We start from the raw sequence: 8,832 nt of genomic DNA, 5'->3' as shown, positions 1-8,832 counted from the left end.
TGGCCGCAGAAAGGCTCTCTTATCTCTCTTAGGCAGTGGTCATTGATTCTCTGGGTCTCATCTCTTCTATTTCCTCCCAGGCTGCTCCAAACTTAATTTCTAAGCAGACCAAAGACCTTTCTTCGAATACAGAGCAAAGCTGTCCCTAAACTACTGCCCTTGCTGGTGTTTATGTGATGACCAGGGAGGGTTGATGGGGCAGAATTAAGAAATGGATTGTAAGAGGATTCGGTGAGGGAGAAGCTGATGGGGTCAAAGGGGAGGAGCTAGGTTCTTTGAGCCCCCCAGGTGGAGAGATGAGATGGGAAGAGACTGGGGTCTGAATGGACCCCTGGTTCTCCCATCTGGCAAGATCTCCAGAGGAGTCCAGGGGAAGTTCCCTTAAGGGCGGCTCCAACATTTGGGGAAATGGGGTCCCCCCCATGTCCCCAGGCTGCCTCTTGTCTCCTCTCTTAGCTGTGCCCTCCTGCTACTGCAGGTCCTCTGTGTCCCACATGGGGTGGGGGCTTCTGTGGGAGTTTGGGAAGCTCAGGCTGGGGTGCGGGAGAGGGACGGGGAACCAGGCAGTGGACCTGGACCTCCTCCATCAACCCATCAACAGGAAGCCCCCTTTTTCTGGTTTAGCCACTCCCCATCCGCTGCCAACCTCTCAGTCCCTACCGACCTTCGAACCTGGGCTAGGGACCTCTGAAGGGGGATTGCCTCCCCCAGAAGGATTCAGGCAAAGATGCTTCCTCCTTGCTTAGGGTTGAGACTGACTCCCCGCTCCTGGCCCAGGATCACACAGCCTCACAGAGCAGCTTTGATCCTACAGAGAGGCAGGAGGGAGGGGAGGGGGTGTCCATGCCAGGCTTAGGGCTCTATTGTCAACACCACTGTATAATGTAATCACCAGCCTGCGACCATGACAGCCACAGGAGGGATTCCACACCCAGAGCCTATTCTGGGGAGTGCATTTGTGTTCACAGGGCTATAAAAATGTCCCTTTCAGGACTGAGGAAGCCTGTTCCTGGGAATAAAAACCACCCCCAGGGAGTCCCTGTGACCTCTGGCCAGCCCCCTGATGAGCAGGGGAGAGGCTTGGGAAACTTTGGTGGGGTTAAGGGACTGTTGATCAATGATCCACTTTAAAGTTCATTGCATTCAGGCCCCCCAGGAGAGAGGGGAGCCCTGGGTGCATTTTGGGACCATAAAGATGGGTGAGGAGAACGAGTCCCTGGTAGGGCATCCCCTCTGAGGAATGCGGGAGGGGTAAAGCTATGCACTCTCTTATGGGTGCATCTTAATTATGGGCACCACAGAGCCTGCACATTGGCGATGGGGTGGTGGGCTGGTTCCTGCTCCATCTGACATCTCTAACTTCAAGGTTACACAGGGTGAGTGGCCCTCTCTTCCTGTTCCTGGTCTTAACATTCTCAGCCTTATCTCCAGCCCTGACCCCAGTCCTGGCCTGCCATAAACCAGTCACCTGTCACTATTTAGACTACCTGGGGCCCTGCTTACCTGTAGGGGGCAAGGCCTGATTTAGGGTCGTTAGAGCTGGAATGAGTGCTGACATGTCCCAGCGACTTACAGGGCCCATAAAGCTGCCAGCCCAGGCCACCTGAGTGGGAGAGCCCAGCCCAGCAGCCCCAGCCTCCTTCCTCTTACTCTGCAGAGGCCCCCAGTGTTCTGAGTTCAAGTCTTTGCTCTTCTTCTGACTCACGGATGACCTTGGGCAACTTTCCTGCACCCGGCTGATTGCAACTTCCTCATCTATAAACTGGAGATGGTAATCCCTGCCCGGCTGACCTCCACCAATAAACAGTTATTTGGAGTCTGCTGTGAACCAGGGCCTGCCCAGCCCAGACTCTCACAACCGGCCTCTCAGTGCCTGGGTGTAGCCACTGGCCCATGGCGGATGCAAAGATTAATCACACTCTTGTCCTCTGGGGATGTTTGCACGCATGGCCCTGTCAGGAACAGAAGGGAGGCCATGGGAAAGCTAAGGGGCTTTGAGACACATAACCCTGGAGTCACTTCTGGCTCCATCCACTTGCTCTGTGATGGCAGCTGAGCCTCAGTTTTCCTCATCTATGAAATGGAAATCATCCCCCAATCTCTCTCAAAGATTGCCCTGAGGCCTCAGTGAGCTAAAGTCTGAGGAGGCTGGGCCCACGGCTTGTCACATTGGCACATGTGGCCATGACCTCTAAGCAGAGTCCCCTTAGCTGGATTAAATCTGACCCTAGGCAGGTGTGGAGGCAGCATTGGGTGGGATGGAACATTGAGTTAGCACTGGGGAGGGGCCCTGGCACATCCAGGCTCTTCCGGGGCTCCCAAGGGCAAGGAGGAGAGCCCTGACTGTAAACCTGGGAACGTGAGGTTCAGATGCAGCTCCCGCTGGAACTGTGAGAGCCATGGAGTGGAGGCACAAAGGGAGCTGAGACCCTGCACCCCTGGGTTCACAGTTCAGGGGAAGGTCAAATACATTGCCCTAAACAGAAACCTATCATACCTTATGCTCAGCGTCGCAGGAGGGCAGAGAGAATATCAGGCAGAGGGTCAGAATAGGAGTAGGAGCCACACTGCCCGGGGTCTACATCCCAGACCCGACACTCAGCTTTCACCCCCGTCAGGCTCAGTGTCCTGATCAGGAAAATCACCAGCCTTCGACCATGATTTTAAAAAAAAACCAAAATAACAAAAAACACAGCAGAAATAAAAACAGCAGCTGCCGGGCACAGTGGCTCATGCCTGTAATCTCAACACTTTGGGAGGCCGAGGTGGGCAGATCACTTGAGGTCAGGAGTTCGAGACCAGCCTGGCCAAGATGGAGAAACCCCCGTCTCTACTAAAAACACAAAAATTAGCCAGGTGTGGTGGCGGGTGCCTGTAATCCCAGCTACATGGGAAGTGGAGGCAGGAGAATCACTTGAACCCAGGAGGCAGAGGTTGTAGTGAGCTGAGATTGTGTCACTGCACTCCAGCCTGGGCAATAGAGCAAGACTCTGTCTCAAAAAGAAAAAAAAAAGAAAAAGAAAAAGAGAAAACCAGCAATACCTTCACAAGAGCGTGGTTAGAATTCCACAAGGTAATGCTGGGTGAAGGGCCTGTCTGGACACTTACTGAGTGCTCAGTAAACCTCAGCTGTAATTCTTAGTTGTTAAGGCCACAGTGGCCTTATGCCCAGAACAGCACAGGAGCCCAGAGGAGCAGCCCCTAACCCAGCCTGTGGGAAAGAGACTGGGGAGGCCTCCCTCAAGAGATCAGACCCGCACTGAGTCTTCAAAGAAAAGTAGACTTTAACTTAAAAAGGGAAGGGAGATGCAGGTGAAGGAAACAGAATGAGAAAAGGCATGGAGGTGAGGCTGGAGAGGGGTTTGGGACCAGACAGGGCTTGTCTGTTAGGATTGGACGGTTGGACTGATCTTTCCTTTGGTGGGGGATAGATATCAAGATCTTAATTTTATAGACCGGGAAACATTCTCAGAGAGGGTCACTCGACCCCAGAAGCAGGTAGGGATCCTCTGTTACTTCTCTGAGTTACAGAAGAGGAAGCTGCGGCTCAGAGAGGGCAGTGGTTTGCCCAAATTCACAGCAAGGAGAGAGGAGTAGAGGTGGGATTAGAACTTTGGTCTCCTGCCCCACTTCCCAGTGCTCTTTCTGTGCCATCTCACCTCCTCCCAACACCACATACTTCCCTCCCACTGGGAGTCCCAGCCTCCATCTGCCCTGGCTTTCCTCACCCACAGATTCTCCGCTGACTCGCAGATTATTCAGGGAAAGGTTTGCAGAGATTCCAGCTTTTGTGTTCCCGGAGAGTGAGATTAAATCCACACAAAAGAAGGGTTAGTCAATAGCCTGGGCTCCACCTCTGCCCAGCCTGGATCTCTGCTGTATTCCAGCAAAGACGAAAGAACTCCTTTCCTGCCAGCACCTGTGGAGGCTGCGTGCCCTCTTCCCACCCTCTATGCCTGCCCTATTTCTCTGGACTGTGCAGAGAATCTGGGGGAGGGGAGGGAGGGGAGGGAGGGGGCTGGCAGAGAGAGCTGGAGACTGTCACTAGGGAAGGACAGGGGCCTTTTTGGTACAGGAGTTGGCAGAAACTTCTGGCCCCGAACATTTTGAAATAACAATAGCAGTAATACGTGTGGAAAAACCCAGTGATAGAGGTGACATATGTTCTGTTCCTCTCCTGCAGAAAACTCAGGAATACTCCCCCGTGGTCGTCCCCTCCCCTCTCAGCATCTTGGCCACAACAGCCCAGGCTCACACCAGCAGGACGCTGGGATCAGAGCGAGGTCGGATTTTGCAAGTGTGTTCATTTACATTCTGGTTTTGTGGTGGAGGGATCCCCTAAAGAGGGTGATGAGGGGGAATTGGGTTGGGGAGAAGAAGAGCCACACGAGCAACTTTGGTGGGGAAAGGAATGGTCCTTCCTTAATTAACATGGTGACAACATTAAGAAAACAGGCTCGCGGGTGGCTTGGCGGTGGCTCGCACCTGTAATCCCAGCAATTTGAGGGGCCAAGCCTGGCAGGTTGCTTGAGCCCAGAAGTTCGAATCCAGCCTGGGCAAGATGGTGAAATCGGTCTCTACAGAAAATACAAAAATGAGCTGGGCATGGTGGCACATGCCTGTAGTCCCAGCCACCTGGGGGGCTGAGGCTGGAGAATCACTTGAGCTCAGGAGGTGGAGGCTGCAGTGAGCCAAGATCACACCACTGCACTCCAGCCTGGGGCCTGGGTGATAGAGTGAGACTCTGCCTCAAAAAAAAAAAAAGAGAGAGAGAGAGAGAGAGCGAGAGAAAGAAGAAAAAGAAAAGAAAAGGAAAGAAAAAAGAGACTTGGCCAGGCACAATGGCTCACACCTGTAATCCCAGCCCTTCGAGAGGCTGAGGCAGGAAGGTCACTTGAGCCCAGGTGTTTGAAAACAGCCTGGGCAGCATAGAGAGACCCTGTCTCTACAAAAAATAAAAAATTAGGGGAGTATGGTGGTGCACGTCTATAGTCCCAGCTACTCAGGAGGCTGAGGTAGGAGAATCCCTGGAGTCTGGGAGATCGAGATGGAGGCTGCAGTGGGCTATGAGCATGCCACTGTACTCCAGCCTGGGCAACAGTGCAACAGTGTGAGACCCTGTCTGTAAAAAGAAAGAAAGAAAGAAAGAGACAGAGAGAGAGAGAGGAAAGAAAGAAAAAAAGAGAGAGAGAGGAAAGAAAGAAAGAGAGACAGAGAGAGAGACAGAGAGAGAGAGGAAAGAAAGAAAAAAGAGAGAGGAAAGAATGAAAGAGAAAGAAAGAAGGAGAGAAAGAAAGAAAAAAGAGAGAGAGGAAAGAATGAAAGAGAAAGAAAGAAGGAGAGAAAGAAAGAAAGAAAGAGGAAGAAAGAAAGGACTAGCAGGGGTGGGGGCTCACACCTGTAATCCCAGCACTTTGGGAGGTGGAGGCAGGTGGATCATCTGAGGTCAGGAATTTGAGACTAGCCTGACCAACATGGTGAAATCCCATCTCTTTTAAAAATACAAAACTTAGCCAGGTGTGGTGGCAGCGCATGCTTGTAATCCCAGTTACTCAGGAGGCTGAGTCAGGAGAATCGCTTGAACCCGGGAGGCAGAGGTTGCAGTGAGCCAAGATCATGCCACTGCACTCCAGCCTGGGTGACAGGGCAAGACTCTGTCTCAAAAAGAAAAGAAAAAAAGAAAAAAGAAAAAAAGGAAGGAAGGAAGGCAAGCAGAAAGGAAGGAAGGAAGCAAGCAAGCTCTTTCAGGGGTGTGTGTGTGTGTGTGAACTTCTTTTTCCTGATTACCCAAAAAACACTTGCTCATTGTAGAACATTTGGAAAGGAGAAAAAGAAACATTATTCATAACCTTATTTCCCAGAGGCAATCATTTTACAAGTTTGATGTATTTTTAAGAAAAAACACCCCACCTCAATCCGTGTTTAATTTTTCTGTGTCCCCTGCAGCCTTTATCTATATGCAAGCACGCTGTTGACATAGTGAACAATGGAGGGTCCTGCTTTTTAATGTCCACATTTCAGTGTAAACCTGAGTCCATGTTACTGGGCAGCCTTTGCAACTTTCATTTTGTGGCTCCACAGTACACCCAGGTTGTATCATCAGCTCACTCCCCATTATAAAGAACATTGCAGCGGACACCTTCGTGCTAGATGGACAGGGCCGCTGGATGGGCAGGGAACCTGGGAGTCTCAGCTCCTCTACCCAGCTCCCCACTGAGGGGAGCTGCCCTAACTAAGTTCATGAAAATAGTTGAGGAGTGCGGTGGGGGCTAGTGAAGGTCCCTTGGCGGCCAGTGGGAGAATCAGAGCCTGGAGTCCTCACTCTGACCTCTGATGTGCCTGTGAGATGGGAAATATGTGTGAGGTTGGGGGTGAGGTGGTTCTGAATAGATTTGCAGGGTGTGAGAAAAAAATGTGCTTGTGGGTGCCTCCTCCCTGAGTGCCCTTGCACAACATTGGCGCCCTCTGCTGTCCCTGCTCGTCTAATACTTTGGAAGTTCTTTCTGTCTAACTGTAGATCAGTCTGTCCTTCCTGTCTCCTTTCCATTTAGGGGAAGAGTATCATTTAACAGCAATGAAATAGCATTCAGAGAATTGAAAAAAAACTCTTTAGGTCCACCCCAAACCCAGTACCCAGAACTTTAGCCTCCTTCAGGAGACTTCCCTATTGGAACTACTCTCTCTCTCTTAGATATTGAGTTGGGGGTTGGGGGGATGGGGACTGAGACAAGCAGTTGAGAATAAGGCAGCAGTTTCCCTGAAGACCCTGTCCTAGCCACTCCCTTCTCCAGGTGTGGCCCTGGGGAGGGATGGCTGTATTACAGCCGCAGAAAGAAGCCAAGCATTTGGCAGCTTAGCTCACCTCCTGCATCTGATAAGGGTGACACATGGGTACACGTGGGGTGGTTAGATGGGTCTTCCCTGCCTCTCCGTTTATTATGCAAATGGGGAAGTGGGGAATGGCTTTTTCCTAGTAAGTAACTCCGAGATTTCCGAAGTTTAATGAGCCTTGTGTGGTAAAGGATTAGGGGCAGGCCTGGCTTCATGGGGCAGGGGCTTGCATAGTTGCAGAGCAGCTGCACTTAGAAGAGCTTCACATTAGAAGAGCTTCACATTTTCTTTTTTCTTTTCTTTTTCTTTCTTTTTTTCCTTTCTTTTCTTGAGACAGAGTCTCAATCTGTTGCCCAGGCTGGAATGCAGTGACGTAATTTTGGCTCACTGCAAACTCCACCTCCCTGGCTCAAGTGCTCCTCCTACCTCAGCCTCCCGAGTAGCTGGGATTACAGGCACAAGCCACCACGCCCAGCTAATTTTTTTTTTTTTTTTTTTTTTTTTTTTTGAGACAGAGTCTCTCTCTGCCGTCCAGGCTGGAGTGCAGTGGTGCGATCTCAGCTCACTGCAAGCTCTGCCTTCCGGGTTCACGCCATTCTCCTGCCTCAGCCTCCAGAGTAGCCTGGACTACAGATGCCCGCCACCATGTCGGGCTAATTTTTTTGTATTTTTAGTAGAGACGGGGTTTCACCATGTTGGCCAGGCTGGTCTCTAACTCCTGAACTCAGCTGATCCACCCGCCTCGGCCTCCCAAAGAGCTAGGATTACAGGCATGAGCCACCTCACCCTGCCCACATTTTTATTTTGTAGCTTATACTGGAGGCTGGGGTTTAGGGGAGCGGTGTCTGTCTTCTGGTTGTATCTCCACCCTGCCAGGGCGGGCGGCAAGGGTGTTGAGATTCTAAAAGCCGTGAGGGAAAGCTCCCCAGGGCCCAGCGTCCCCATACAATTCACAGGACAAGTCTGGAGTGAGTGAGGACTATGTCCATAAAAGGAAGGAAAAGACAAGACAATGTTGCCCAATGAGTCAAGCGTGATCGTAGCACAAAGAAGCAGGGCGCTGTTCCCCAGAGCAGGGCCAGTTCAAAGAAGAGGTCGGGAGCAGCTGGACGATAGAGAACAGTCCTCCTACCAGCAGCCCTAGGGCCCTCGGCTGGCGCAGGTTCTGCTTTCTCGCGGGAAACGCTCCCCTACAGATGCTCGCTCACAGCCCACCGCCCCGCGCCGCTGCAGCTTCTGTGCCCCGGAAAGCCTCTCCAGCAGCCTGGCAGTGCTCGAGGTGAGCACAGCGTTTCGGCCTCCCGAGCCTGCCTACTCCTCGTGGCGATGTCTGACAGCTAGGTCAGCGGCGCGACGTCCGTGGGGGCCCTGCGCGCTGAGCGCGACGTCCAGCCCGAGCGCGGTCCCTAAGCGGGCCAGCCTTGGCCTGGGGCGCCGTCTGAATTGGGCGCTGGCTGCACACTCAGCTGGCCTGGAATGCCCTGGACCGCACCTGCCTGCTTGACTTCTGCCTCTACCATCTGGTCTGGCATTTCGCCCCAGGCTGATGATAAGAAGGTGCCAGGAGGCCCTGGGACACCGCGCAGGAGCACGGCGGGAGCCATACTGGGGCATAGCCCTGGACTGCCTCTCTGAACTGGCCTGCTCTGGGGAAGAGTGCCCTGCTTCTTTGTGCTACGATCATGCTTGACTCACTGGGCAATATTGTCTTGTCTTTCCTTTCTCTTTCTTTTTATGGATATAGTAGTCCTCATTCACTCCAGATCTGTCTTATGAATTGTATGGGGAGGCTGGGCCCTGGGAAGCTTTCCCTCGGCTTTTAGAATCTCAACCCCCTTGTGGTCATCCAAGCTTTCCAAAAAGGAAAGACATTTCTTTTCTTTTTGTTTTTCTTTCTTTTCTTTTTTTTTTGACATGGTCTTGCTCTGTTGCCCAGACTGGAGTGCAGTGGTGTGATCATAGCTCACTGAAACTTTCTGGGCTCAGGTGATCCTCCCACCT

Source organism: Pan troglodytes, chromosome 19, assembly GCF_028858775.2.
Source record: "Pan troglodytes isolate AG18354 chromosome 19, NHGRI_mPanTro3-v2.0_pri, whole genome shotgun sequence".
Taxonomy (NCBI): Eukaryota; Metazoa; Chordata; class Mammalia; order Primates; family Hominidae; genus Pan; species Pan troglodytes.
The sequence above is the reverse complement of the archived record's forward strand: the minus strand, read 5'-3'. Positions refer to the sequence as shown.